The sequence below is a fragment of the Papaver somniferum genome, chromosome 11 (genome assembly GCF_003573695.1).
Source record: "Papaver somniferum cultivar HN1 chromosome 11, ASM357369v1, whole genome shotgun sequence".
Taxonomy (NCBI): domain Eukaryota; kingdom Viridiplantae; phylum Streptophyta; class Magnoliopsida; order Ranunculales; family Papaveraceae; genus Papaver; species Papaver somniferum.
The window spans coordinates 33,214,266-33,229,022 of record NC_039368.1 but is presented as its reverse complement, the minus strand read 5'-3'; positions in this window follow the sequence as shown (position 1 = coordinate 33,229,022).

Below are 14,757 nucleotides of genomic sequence, written 5' to 3'. Positions count from 1 at the left end.
CTAAAGTGGACTTTACATGCACAACAGAAATTTCGAGTCAATTGTATCTTGTTAATCATTCACGAAATATGTTGACTAAGCTTAAAAACATTTGTTCATACTTGATGAATTTGTTTATGACCTAAATTATGATTCATGATTTAATCATTTGAAAATAGCCTGGAACAGTGATATGTGTCACTGATGTTATTCAGGAATGTTTCAAATTGATTATTAGAGAGATATAAACTAATGTAAATACGGATACATGACAGTATGCATACTAGCTTACATACTGACAAAACTGTTATAGGTCCGGAGCCGCAGTACATGTACCCAGTACACGTACCGGCGTAGCTATAGTTCGACAAAGACTTTTTGGTACACATACCCGGTATGCAAACCAAAAAAGTTATGTGACTCGTGAATTTGGGATGGTACACATACCTATTATGCATACCGAAAAAGTTCTATGAACTCGTTTTTGTCTTAAGGGTATACAAACCCGGTACAGGTACCATGACAAAATAACTTACGGAATGGAACTAGGTACAAGTACCAAGTACACATACTTACCATGTCGATTATTTTCAGATGCATCATAATTATTTCTATGAGATAATCAGCATTTGGATAACTCTCTAAAAAGCACATCTGGACATATTTGATCACATTATAACCTATGGTTGTGACTCAAGATTAAAGTCTTAAAGCGTTGTATGAAAATGGTTAAGCTTATAGTTCGTCTGGTTAGTTTCGACTAACCTTTCATGAACATGTCATTTTACACGGTTCGGTTAAGGTCCATCATAACCAGAGTGTATATTTTGTTGTGTTAATCTCTAATCAAAAATTCATCTAACGGTAGATATTGATTGCTTGATTCCAAATCTACCTTAGCTTAAATCTAAAGCTACATTTGTTTTGAAAGTCTATACAAGGATAACCTCAAGCAACTGGGATCTTTGAATCCCCGGCACTTTTCTTGTGTGTCCTAGTTGTAAACTAGAGTCATCATCTCCTTTAAACCATTTTAGGTTTAGCGACTAAAAAGACTTCGATTAGGGATTCGTGTATCCTGATCTTGCTACTGATTGTTGAGTCTTACTCCAATCAGGTAAGATAGATAAAAATCACAAAGTGAAAAGACGAGGATACCGAAATGCACCACAATCTTTTGAATATCAACCTATAAGTCTGGTATCTTAAGTGATCGTCTATGGACAAAGTCGAAACAACACAACTTAAGTCTTATATCTTGTGTGATTGTCTATGGAAGAGGTCAAGACGATACAACAACAAGATATTTACTTGAAAATAGTTACGTAAAAATGAATTGACTATTAGCATCGATGTAAAATACTTCGGATTAACGTACAAGTGTAATTTACTTTAAATTATAATAAACAAATTATAATTGTGGAATCATAAATTAAATGACACAACAAGATTTTTTCAACGAAGAAATCGCAAATGCAGAAAAACCCTGAGACCTAGTCCAGTTCTGAATACTCTCAGAATTAAGCCGCTATACAAAATATAATATCAACTTCGTATAATTGAGACCAAGTAAGCTACCCTTAGATACTTAGTTTCCTCAGTATCCCTACGCCTTCGACTTATAGAGTAATGTTGATAGGGTAAAAGTGGGAAAGAGAAGAAAGTCCAAGCCACAGCAAGCCCATCCCCTTAGAGGTGAAGAGAGAGAAATGGATAGGTTTCAGAATCCCCTTCTAAATATCCTTTCTCCCCCTTTTATAATAATCCCTCCTCCTTCTCTTATGGATAAGCACCCATAAGATCAATATATTACGAAACTACCATTTCTTTTCCTTTAAGTTATTAGTAAACCCTAAGAGGCTTTATTTCTTCCTAGGACCAAGCCCAACTAGACTAAAATGCTCTTTTATGGACTAGAACTATCCCAACCTTGTGGGTTAGGTCTAGTCCCTAAGTATATCTATCCTAGACGGAATCCCTAATAGGCTTCTGTTGACATTTGAATAACAAAAGCTTTTAATCCCCCTAAAGGTAAGCTAGGTAAATATTCAACCTTAACATATTTTGTTATTCCCTTTTTTGTAGCAATATGATATGTTTCTCCCCCTTAGTCAATGCTTTACTCTTTCGTTAGATATAACGTTTAAGCACAATTTTCCTTTCCTTAGTGATTGGAAATCACTTGTTTACTCCATATATATTCCCCCTTTTTGTCAGAAAATGACAAAGGTTCGAGAAAATAAAGGACAAACCGAAAGGATCTTACAAATCTAGAAGACTTGTAAACAACCTATAGATCTAAGCACGAAGGTTTCACATACCACTTTAGATAACCAATATTAAAACCGAAACTACAAGTAATTTAGTTTTAATATGTTATCAAGGAAACAATTTCCCAAAGCAATTTTCCCTAATAGTTTAACAAATCGACTAAGAAACTTAGTTCCCTTGTTAAACCGATTGCGTATGCACAATCGCTTATTTCGATAGGACCAAAATAAAGAACAGAATTAACTTTATTTCTCTCATCAGGCTCTAATTATTCAGACAATAACTTAGACCTTTATATTTTGACAAGACAAACACCAGGTTAGTTAACTAGTTTTTTATGCCAAGGCATTCGATTAGACTTGAATAACCGAATCCCGATTTGATAAGTCTAACTAAGATCAGAGTTAACTTAGTTTCTCTATCTGGAAACAATTTGGACTAAACAAATGATCTGTATTGTGTTAAGCCATAAACAATACATACAAACCAAAATAAATTGACTTGCACAATTATTTTCTTAACTGGAAGCAATTGAAACAAACATACACATTATAGCACCGCAATTGCACCGGATTTCGTTAAGCAAAAACACTTGATATCCAACAATACAGAAGATACCAAACAGTAAGCCAAATAAATTGACAAAGTTTTTCTTAACCGGAAACAATTGAATAACACACACACATCCATACACAATATAATGGAATATATAAACTGTGCCGAAATTTTGTTAAGCAAAAGCAAAATATATGCAACATAAACAAGCTTTTTGTAAATAGGAAAACGATTAACTAACAAAGTCGTTACCTCAAATTCCTCAGCCTCTTCTCCCCAGAAAGATATATCATTAAGTGCAAGTTCAAATAAGAACTCCCCTCCAGTGTGTTGTCATCCTCTCGCAAGAACAAAAGAACAACAACAAAAGCAACCTTTACCAAATAAAGGTTGAATTGGTTTTAACTAATGCATGCCAATAGAAAAATTTGAAAACCCGAAACACATATGTTATGACACAACTAATGTAAACATAAATTGATTCAACATATCGTGACTTTTCACATATGGGTTTCAATCGTAACACCTTATGATCCTTTGATAAATCCTACCAACATGGGATAGAACTTAATCCCGCTAAATCAAAAATCCACACAAACTCTTTTGCCCATATTAAGGTTAATAAAAACCGAAATCAGACATCTCAAAAATCCAATTTGTAACACACCATAAAAATTCAACCTAAAATCACGTAGTTCAATCACCTAAATCTTGTAGGAAATTAAATTACGAAACAGACGCAAAAAGAATGAGGTGATTCCGAGTTCGTACGAAGAAGTTATGGGCAAAAGAGTTTAAACTCCTTCGTATGGACCAATCACACCAATCACCAGGACCAGTTACGGTGATTGATTTTGATGGGTCATACCAATCATCGGGATCGGTTACAGTACTTGTGATGGGTCATACCAATCACCAAGACAGGTTCCAGTGGTTACTTATGATGGATCACAACATTAAACTGTTTTAGACATAACTTTTGCATATAATGTCCGAAATCAGTGATTTTTAGCTCGTTTTAATCGTAAAAACAAGAGATCAGTATATATCAACATCATAAACTCAAAATTAATGTTTCTATCAAAATCTCAAATATAGATAGAGAAGGTATGAGTACAGAAGAAAAAAAATCTCCTCAAAGATGTTAATTAGTCATATGCTTCCCCACCCTTCATAATATTGAGCACAAAGGTGAGCATGCATATTCTAGGTTGTGTTGAGTTGAGCCTTATATTCTTTGTCACAAGTAATTAAGACAGGATCATCAATCTTGACTTCTTGCTTGGTTTTCTTATTACTCTTGTTCTATCTCTTGTTTTTCTTCTTTGATTTGTGATGAAGAATGTCATTATCACAACATTCATTCGTACAAGAGACATTAGACATAAAGATGTCTTGTCTTAGTCTTTCAAGAAAACTCTCAAAAACATTGTTACGAACATTCATCAATTTAGTGTCATTCTTATGATTAACTTTTGGCCCCTTCTTGGATATAGAGGACTTCAGGACCCATTTATGGATGGGTTTTGCAGGAGCGGCTTTCTCCTTCATACCATTAGGACCATTTCCGTTTTGGATGCTTTGAGAAAAATTATTTCTCCAATTTGGAATATCAGATCTTGTCATTGCATTTACAAAGTCATATCTCCTTCTATAATTGGGTCTTTTACGAGATGACCTTGTTGAGCGATATGCAAAATTTGAACTATCATTATAATAATTCTTTTTCCAAAACTTAGGACAATAACGATCTAAGTTGTATAGGGGAGCAATCTTAGACAATTCGTTTGATACAAAAGAAAGTGCATCTTGCATCTTACGAACTTTGCATCCCCATTGCAAGTGTCCTTTATTACCAAAATAATAATAATGCTTAGTAACACACGAAAACTGAGTTTTAATATTACATTTTTGTGGATACTCTTGCATTGGAGATCGGTGAGTTTTCTTCTTCTTCTTCTTCTTCTTCTTATCTTTGTTCAACGTTGTTGCTTTCTTGACATTAGCAGAAATGTCTTCTTTGATGGCCGTATTTGACGAGTCTGCTTGAACATGATTCTTAGGCTCGACTGGCTTTACTTTTTTACAAGAAATTATAGCATTTTTGACATCAGTGGAAGCCTCTCGTTGAGAAGAATTTGTAGCTTTGACAAATTTTATCTCATTGTTATCGTTGGAAGCACTTGATTCCTTATATCCCAATCCTCGTGTATTACCATGATATCTTTCTGCTTCTAACAATGAGGATAAATTGTTTGTGCTATCATTGGATTTTTTTCAAGTACAAATTTTCTTCTACCAATGTCTTGATTTTGTCAAGAGCACTAGTTAGATCAGCCTCAAGGCGTTTTTCTCGTGAGAGATATTCACATTCTTTCTCTTCAAAATTCTTTTTATAAGAATTAACCCTTGCTTCAGATTCAAAAAGTTTCTGTTCCGACAAAAAGAGATCTCTTCGAAGATTTTCACATTCTAATTTCTTAGAATTTAGCTCGTCGGTACGATCTTTAAGAAGAGAATCATTGGTGCGGTAATCAATATAATATCCTTGAAAATTCCTCTTCAGTTTCTTGTTTTCACGATAAAGATGAGTCATAACACCAAGAAAATCCGAAGTTCTCAGTTTTTTATTTTTCAAAGGATCCAGTAGTTTAGAGTATTCTGAGATATCCTCTTCTACATCTCGTTCAAAATATGAGTCATCATCATCGGAAATTTCATCCAACCCCTTTTGTAGACATACTTTCCATTTGTCATAAGTTTCTACATCATTAACAAGATTGACTTGTCTAATAGATTCTCTCAAGATGATTTCATGAAGATCTTCAGATATTGATTCGTAGATGCCATCAGCAAGTGTCAATTCAAAACTCTTGATACCTTGCTTTACGTTAACTGAATCATTCTCAGGTTCAATAAAAACCATTTTTAGATTCCATTCTTATAGGTTGGATCGCACCAAACACGGATTGTTAGATATTTTCGTTTTTTCCATCTCTCATACCAATTGAAAAGACGAGGGTACCCAAATACACCACAATATTTTTGTTTCAACCTATAATTCCTCTTACCAAGTGTGATCATCTATGGACAAAGTCGAGACAATACAACAACTTCGGTATTCACACTTTGTGTGATCGTCTATGGATAAGAGATGAGACAATACGACAATCAAAGTTTGCTACTTGATAATTGGTTCGTTAATAACCAAACTCTATAAGATCACTATCAAGTATAACAGAGTTAATGTAAACTGCAATTTACTTTAATTATAGTAAAACAATTATAATGCGGAAAAGTAAAGTAAATGGCACAACAAGATTTTGTTAACGAGGAAACCGCAAATGCAGAAAAACCCCGGGACCTAGTCCAGTTTTGAATACTTTAAGAATTAAGCCGCTATACAAAATCTAAACCAACTTCGTATAGTTGAGACCAATCATACTACCCCTAGATACTTAGTTCCCTCAGTATCCCTGCACCTTCGACTTATAGAGTCACACACGTGAATAATAAGTCCTTTGCATCGTATTCCAACATCAAAGAAAGAATCTGTTTGGTAACCACTCTAATCAATCTTTGCTACAAGATATAGATGAGTTGTTGACAAAGGATCTTCCGTTTAATCTAATAAACTCATTTGTCTGGTTAGATTAATCTAACTTCAACTACCTAAATAGTCAAGTAAAGATTCACACTCATTGAAAATAGATCAAAGAGATATATTGAGAATGCCGATCTCACGCAACTAATAAATCGAATAAATACGATTCTAGTTGGATCCCAGCCGATCAAGGTTTGCGCACACAATTCACAGGATACGAAAACCAATAAGAAATCTTCTTCGTCTTCAAATCTTCTTTAATCTTCAACAACCTGCACAACACCACTTAAATCTCCTGTGATCAATCACGTACAGAACGAAGTCTGTTAACAATGAATTATTACAAGATGTCTTTGGATCTAACAACAGTTCTAAAGATCCCGTCGATACTTCGATCTAGTTTGAGTGAATCTTATATCAGAAAAGAAGATTCTCAAGAATAAACAAACTAGGTGCAATCAAATTTTCAACAACTATTAGTCAATCAAATCAATCGAAAACTAATAACAATGCAATTATCGAGTTTCCAACCAACGGTGCTCGTAGAGCTTCTTGATCTCACGGAAGTCTTTAAACGAGCGTTCGTAAGAGATTTCACCTAATTAGTATGCTTTCCTCTTCGATTATACGGCTCCACTAGAAATAACAAGAAATGAAGTTTGCCTGACTCTTAGGATAGTTTACTAGAAATGCAAACTTAGGTATTTATAGGCCAAGGATGTTTGTACATCAAGGAATTTCCAAAATCGAAAATATTCTCAAGATATGCAATGAATGGCAAAATTCGGTTTTCATAATTCCAATAAATACTTGTCCAATATTTTCAAAACCTATCAATAGAAAATCTCCAATTAGTAAATGCACATTAGTAATTTTTATTCTCTAGAGATATGCATTTAATTGCTGGTAATTAAAGCATATAAAATCAGAAACCTTAATTGAAAGAGTCTTAATTTATCTCGGCACAGGATCTCCTTGAGTACTACGGAATATCTTTGAACAATAAATGATAAGAGTTACTGTACGTGTTCATAGTATGTTGACATCCTTCCATTGTAAATCCTTATTTCATATTTACATGGATTTGCATTCTTGGAATCCGTTATACCACACTTCCAAACAAGTTTAAAATTGGTTAACCTGTATTCCAAGACTACTATGTGATTGATCAAATACTAAATCACATACATGGGTTCAATCGGTTCTACCAATCACTAGGATCGGTTATACCTAATTATGGAAATACTTGTGATCAGCCACACTAGTCACTAGGATCGGTTACACCAGTTACAAGGATCAGTTCAATATACACATGGTATTACTTATGATCGGCCACACTAGTTACCAGGACCGGTTACACCAGTTACCAGGACCAGTTACACTAATTACAAGGATCAGCTACACATACTCATGATCGGTCACAACAATTACAAGGTGATAGGTACCTAATATTGTATATATTATAATCATTTTGTAGGTTTTTATGGTATCTTGTTGCACTAATTTCTTAAATTTGTGCCAAATTTTATATATTTTGTTTCTCTTGTTCGTTGCGAGTAAAAATGTGGTAATAGTCTGATTTTTGTAATGGCAGGAGACTAAATAGAGTCAGCAAATAAGGGTTGAACAATGGAAAGTTGTCGCACCATGTTAAGCTAGACATTTAAGTGCAATATATATAAGTGGATGCATGAGCAACAACAAGAAGGGATCAGAGTTGAGGTGTTGGCTAACAATTGATAGTGGATGACTGAATGGACTAGGTTCAAGTAACAGATGCTACACACATTTGGGAAAGAAGAAGCCCATATGAGTTTAAGCTATCCTCATACACTCAAGCCAGGTGTTAATTGTTAGAGCATTGCTCGGTCGAACTCGCATGCGTTGCTATCTCGAGCATGTTTGTCAATGTTAGTGATCAAAACTATAAGTCTTGATTTCTAGTCTACTATAGCTAAGTCTCGACTAGGACGGAAAGTGTAGTTGAGCTCAAGGACTTCATGGCGATTCATCATACAAGAAAAAGAAATACTCAAGGAACCGGTGGAACTTCTCGACAAAAAGGTATGTGAAGACTTGAACTTATCTGTCACTCAAAAGTCTCTCTACTCTATCTCCTACTTCTTGAGACAAAAAGTTTGATGCTATATATAGACTTAGATTATACATATTTGGTATTTAGAGGCGAGTATACCTCGCCTATCTATATCTCGAAATATGTGTTGGTAAGCGTTTCGCTTCGACCATGTTTATCTTTACCTAGTGACGTAAGTCATGATATGTTTCAATCACTTTGAAAATTGCTTCGACGAGAAATGATGTAACAACTATATAACGTCCTCTAAGAATGTTTCAATGATTGGAATGAGAGTTTAGATTACATAACCAATAATGGACATAAGTATTGTTGTGGAAACACATATGTGCATAAGTTCTATCCCTTGAACCAAAGTTTGCGAACTTTGTTGATCAAGAGAAACCGGAAGAATGGTTTGTTGCCAAGTCCGCGAACTCAGTCCGCGAACTGCCGAACTTCTCATCCCGAGAAATTCTGCTGGAGTTGACGAACTAGCTGTGTCCGCGAACCCAGTCCGCGAACCGGCGGAAAGTATTTGCCGAGATTTTTTGCTGGAGTTTGTAAACTCTGCCCGGTTGCTTAAGTCCGCAAACCTAGTGTGCGAACTTAAGAAAGTTATATATGTGAAGATGATTTCTAAACTTAAACTTATAAAGACTAAGGAATGAAATTTGCAAACCGTGGCTATAAATTTCATGAACCGATTCAAGTGAATCAAATCATATTTGCTTCAATTGTGTCTTGTGAAGTACATAAGATTTCCTTGCAATTGAACAACTCTCTAACTAGTTCATCTTGAAGTCATTTGAACTAGTGAAGAAGAACATGGTTGGTATGAAATGCTCATATGGATAACCTTTTGGTTAACTATTGTTGAACCAACAATGTACACGTTTGTGTACGTTTAACAAACCTAGAAGCGTGCATTTCATTTGTGTATAACAAGCTAAGTTTTCGATCTAACGGTTGAGAAATATTAGCTTGAATCTAAATAAGGTTTTCATCTAAAGGTGGATATTGTTTGCTTTGTGACCAAGGAGAAACACTAATTTGAAAGACTATATAAAGGAGACATTTAGTATTGTGCAAAACTAATCCCCACACTTCACGTATGATACTAGTTTGCGTGTTAGAGTCGTTTCTCCTTTAACCTTTGGTTTTATTCTTCTAAAACCAGGTTAACGACTTAAAGACTTCATTGGGATTGTGAAGCCAGACCGATACTACTTTTATCGTAGTTGTGTGATCTGATCTTGCATCTTCTATCATACGAGTATAATTAGATTGATTGGATTGAGATTAATATCTCCGATAGGCAAGATATAAAAAGTTGTCACAAACTTCTTTGTCTCATTGTTTGTGATTCCGCAACATCTTGTTTCGCTACCACACGATTAAGATTGTTGTGTGGTGATTGATTTATCTAGGCTGTTCTTCAAGAATATAAGACCGGATTATCAATTGGTTCCTTTTCACCTTGATTATTATCAAAAGACGAAACAAAAACTTTAGGGTTTTTCTATGGGAGACAGATTGATCCTTTGATAGACTTGTATGTGGGAGACAGATTTGCTTATTGTTAAAGCCTTCGATTTTGGGTCGTAGCAACTCTTAGTTGTGGGTGAGATCATCTAAGGGAATCAAGTGCACATTATCTTGCTGGGATCAGAGGCGTAGGGAGTACAACTGTAACTTGGATTAGCGGGAGACTGATTGGGGTTCAACTACAGTCCAATCCGAAGTTAGCTTGGAGTAGGCTAGTGTCTGTAGCGGCTTAATACAGTGTGTGTTCAATCTGAACTAGGTCCCGTGGTTTTTCTGCATTTGCGGTTTCCTCGTTAACAAAATTTCTGGTGTCTGTGTTATTTTAGTGTATGCATTATATTGTTTTATGTTTATAATTGAAATAATACAGGTTGTGCATTAGATCATCAATTAGAGTAATCCAACCTTTGGTTGTCGATTGTCATTGATTGATCCTTGGATATTGGTCTTTGGTACCATCCAAGTTATTCCTTGTATTTGATTAGTACTCGCAATTTCTGTTTGAGGAAATCAAATCAAGAGAGAAAGATATAAACTCGTTGATATACTTTTAATTGATTGAGTCTTTTTGATTCTCTTAAAAAGTATATTCGAGTTGTCCATACATATTGCTAAGCGAAATATTGGGTGGTGTTGTTAGACCCCCGCTTTTTCAATTGGTGTCAGAATAGGCAAACACGTTCAAGACCTTACAAGTCTGTGTTTGTAGCGATCTGACTCTATGGACAGAGGTGCTATCTCTATTAACGTACCACAAGTCTTCGATGGCTCTAATTACTTATGGTGGAAAATTGCTATGCGAGCTTTTCTATCATGGGTATATGTTGTTAATGGCTATGATGCTCCCGTTGTGGCAGTTGGAGATGTAAACGTTCCCAAGAATATTGGTGAATATAATCCTGCCGAGATACTTGATGCAAAGCAAAATTCCGACGGTTTGAATGCTATCATACATGCCATTAACCCAAATCTTCAGCACCATGTGTCAAATTGGTCTAGGTCTAAAGATGCTTGGGATATCTTAGAAAGCGTATTTGAAGGAAACTCCAGTGAAAAGGAAGCTAGGATTCGAAACGTTAATTCCGATTGGGAGAACCTTCGTATGGCAGATGAAGATACATTTGATGAGTTTAATCACAAAGTGTCTGAAATTGTTAATGCATCTTTTGCATTGGGTAAGACTATTCCTGAAAAGGACATTGTGATGAAAATTCTCAGATCACTGCCATCTAGATACGAGTCTAAGAAGCATGCCATCGTTGAGGGAAATAACCTTGATAATCTCTACAGAAATACATTGGTTGGAAAGCTAAAGATCTTTGATCATGAGCATACATCTAAAATCGTAAAGGATGTTGCCTTTAAAGCACAGAAGAACATTAAGTTACTTGATAAAAGTAAAAGTGTTTATGTCTCTGAGGATGATCAGTCTGAGGGTAATTTTTCGGATGAAGATCTTGACAAATCATTCTCCTTGATCACAAGACAGTTTAGGGATCTTCTATTGAAGAGAAGTAAACAGTTTTCAAGAGACAAACCTAGGTCGTCAGATAAACCTCACAATCGCGTTCCTCCTAAAAACAGGGATGCTGACGAGGCTGATGACGAGGATATGCCACAATGCTTTAAGTGTAAAGGTTTTGGTCATTTTGAAAACGAGTGCCCAAATCGTAGAAAATACACTGGGAACAAAGGTCTTGCTGTAACACTTGATAAGATGTCTGAGATCAATGATTCTGATGAAGATAGGAAATCAAGTGTTGGTATTCTATGTGAAAACATTGATTTTGATAATTGTATCAATACATATATCAACCTTGATGGTTTCGGTAAAGAAGAGAATCCAATCAAGCTGGAAGAATCAATTGACCCATCCTTTGGAAACTCTGGCTGTAATGTTTCAGGATCTACTATATGTCTGGCTGCTTTCACACCACAGATGCATGTATACTATCCAAGTTTGACGTGCTTGTTTTGTTCTCAAAAGGGTCATGAACTATCAAGATGTTACAAGTAAAAACATCAAGTGAGGCACGCCAACAAACTTCAACGAAGATCAAATCGATTGGCAAGGAAGCTTAAACTTGCTCAGAAGACTACTGAGGTATGTAGGATTTTATCTTCGTCTAAGAAGTTGGTTTCCAAAGACAAAATAAGACCATTGGAAAAGAAGGTATGGTCAAATCGCTTTGATAGACAGAAATCTGAGGATTCCTCTAAAGAGGAAAATGGTGGAAAAATTGTTGGTCACCACAGCACAAATTAATTGTGTTGTTTGGTAAATCTTGTCTCATGTGCCTGATCAAAAAGAGATAAGATTGTGTACTGCTCATGCTTTAGGAAAAGTTTTTTTTTCTTAGGATTGTTTTTCCTGTCTATCAAATAAAGTAAAGGGTTATTATCGATATTTCTACTCTTTATAGGGTTTATAATTGGGTGTCCACGAACCTGTTTAAAGGTGCGAACCCTACATTCCTTTTTCCTCTCTGATATCTTTTATGTCTTAAGACTGCTTGATGAGATTGTGAATTCCACTCACAAAAACCAGTTGTTTATAACTGTTCTCTAAGCATCATGTCTCTGGATGGAAAAGATGTCAATATGATTGTTAATCCATCAATCAAGGAAAAGGAGAAATCTCCAGTAAATCCTTCCTTGAAAAGAAAGAGGAGGAATACAAGAAAGCCAAGAGATGTCCCTTCTAACTCTCAGAAGTTTTCCGATGTTCTTGATGAGTTGAAGGAAGTAAGAAAGGATATTAGTGAAATAAAGGCTTGCGTTTTAAGATCTTTGGAAATTCAAAAGGCCCTGGTTCGACATCACCATCCAAGACGGTTTGTTGGTATTGACTCCTTCCTCCACGAACCTTATATTCCGATGGCTGTTGACGACAAGGAGTTCGGGAATGATAAGGAATTTCTCAAAGATATTGTTGCCTAGTATGTCTTCTTTTTGGTTTAGTTATAAGAATAACTAGTGCTTGAATAACAATGATTGCGACTAAACATAGCTATTATTTTTCATCTTCTTGTTTTTTTAGGTTTATTGGTTTAAATTCTAAAAATATTTGAAGGATGATGGTTTGCAGTATTTAATCTTTATAATTTTTTATATTTCAATTTGTTATGGGATATTTGTGTTTGCGTCCGTGAACTATGTTGTCCCATATTTTGTCAAAAGTAAAGTCATTCAGGATCGGTATTCATGTATTGATTTAAGGATGAATAGACTTTTGACATACACAAAAGTTAAGCCTATTTTGTCAATTCTTTGATGGAAGATAAGTTAAATCTTCTATGTTCAAGGATTATGTCTATTAAATATCGTTATGCAAATAGTGATGGAAGATAGAATGAATCCTTGTGCTTTCCACAGTATCGATCTTCATTGATCCATATTTTATGTAATACTGTGAGGCTCCGTACTGTGTCTTATGTTGAGCACGATACAACCAAGTTGATTAATTTTTGATTAGCTTTGCTGGTTGTTCCGTAAGGTACTTTATGTTGAGCATTCTTGAACTAAATTAATCATCTTGTTTGGTTATTTAGTTATTACTCCATAAGTCTTTTTATGTCGATCAAAACAAATGACAATTAAATTGATTACTTTGGTAATTAGTTTGGTTGTGTGTTCCAATTAGATTAATTATGGGTTATCTTGTAATTAATCTAGTTGAGTATTTTCATACTCCGTAAGATTCCTCTTATGTTGAGTATATGAATGACTATCCTATTCATTTCCTAATGGTTATGTTAGTCGTATGCTCCGTAAGTACTCTTATGTCCATCATAATCAATTAAGTTGATCACTTTTGTGTTTAATTTGATTGCATATTCCGATTAAGTTAATCATGGGTTTACTTGTGATTAATTGATTGAGTTTTTGGATATAGAAAATCATTCTCATGATTTTTATGTCCAACAAAAATCCTTATTTTCTTTTGAAATTAAGGTCGCTCTTGTTGTTCCCTTGGGAATGACATCAAATGGGGGAGAGTTCTTTTGAACTTGTGCTTAATGGTCATATCTTGAGGAGTGTGCGGCTGTAGAATTTTAAAGGGGTTATCTTGTATCTTTAAACTCCTTGATGAATGCTATTATCTTCGGCTATATTATTGCATCTAAATTAGATGGTATGTATTTTCTTTTAGTCATGAAATATCTCTTACGAAAATTTCATTATGTTCCCGTTCTTGTACCTTTGCCAATTTTATTGACATAAAAGGGGAGAATTAATATGTAGTTCACACTACAAATACATATGGTTTTCGGATCATTGTGTAAGGGGGAGTGGTTTCCATGTGAGATGGAGTACTGACTAAGGGGGAGTGATACATATCACCATAGTATTATTGTTGAAGTTGTGATACAATTGGACTTTGACACTGTGTAATAATACTATGACACTGTGTAACAATGATCGAGACCGATGCTTTCTCATTGTTATATCTACGGATCTTCAACAACGGTGATGCTAAGCTTACAACCTTCGGGATCATTGGAATACTTGGAAGTGACGAAGATTTCGAGGAATGTTGAAGATTAGACATGTGGAATAGGAGCTACTAAAGTATTCTTTATTTTTTTTGTATTCCATATGTATTGATAGTTTTGTCACTAAAATTGACAAAGGGGGAGATTGTTAGAGCATTGCTCGGTCGAAATCGCATGCGTTGCAATCTCAAGCATGTTTGTCAATGTTAGTGATCAAAACTATTATTCTT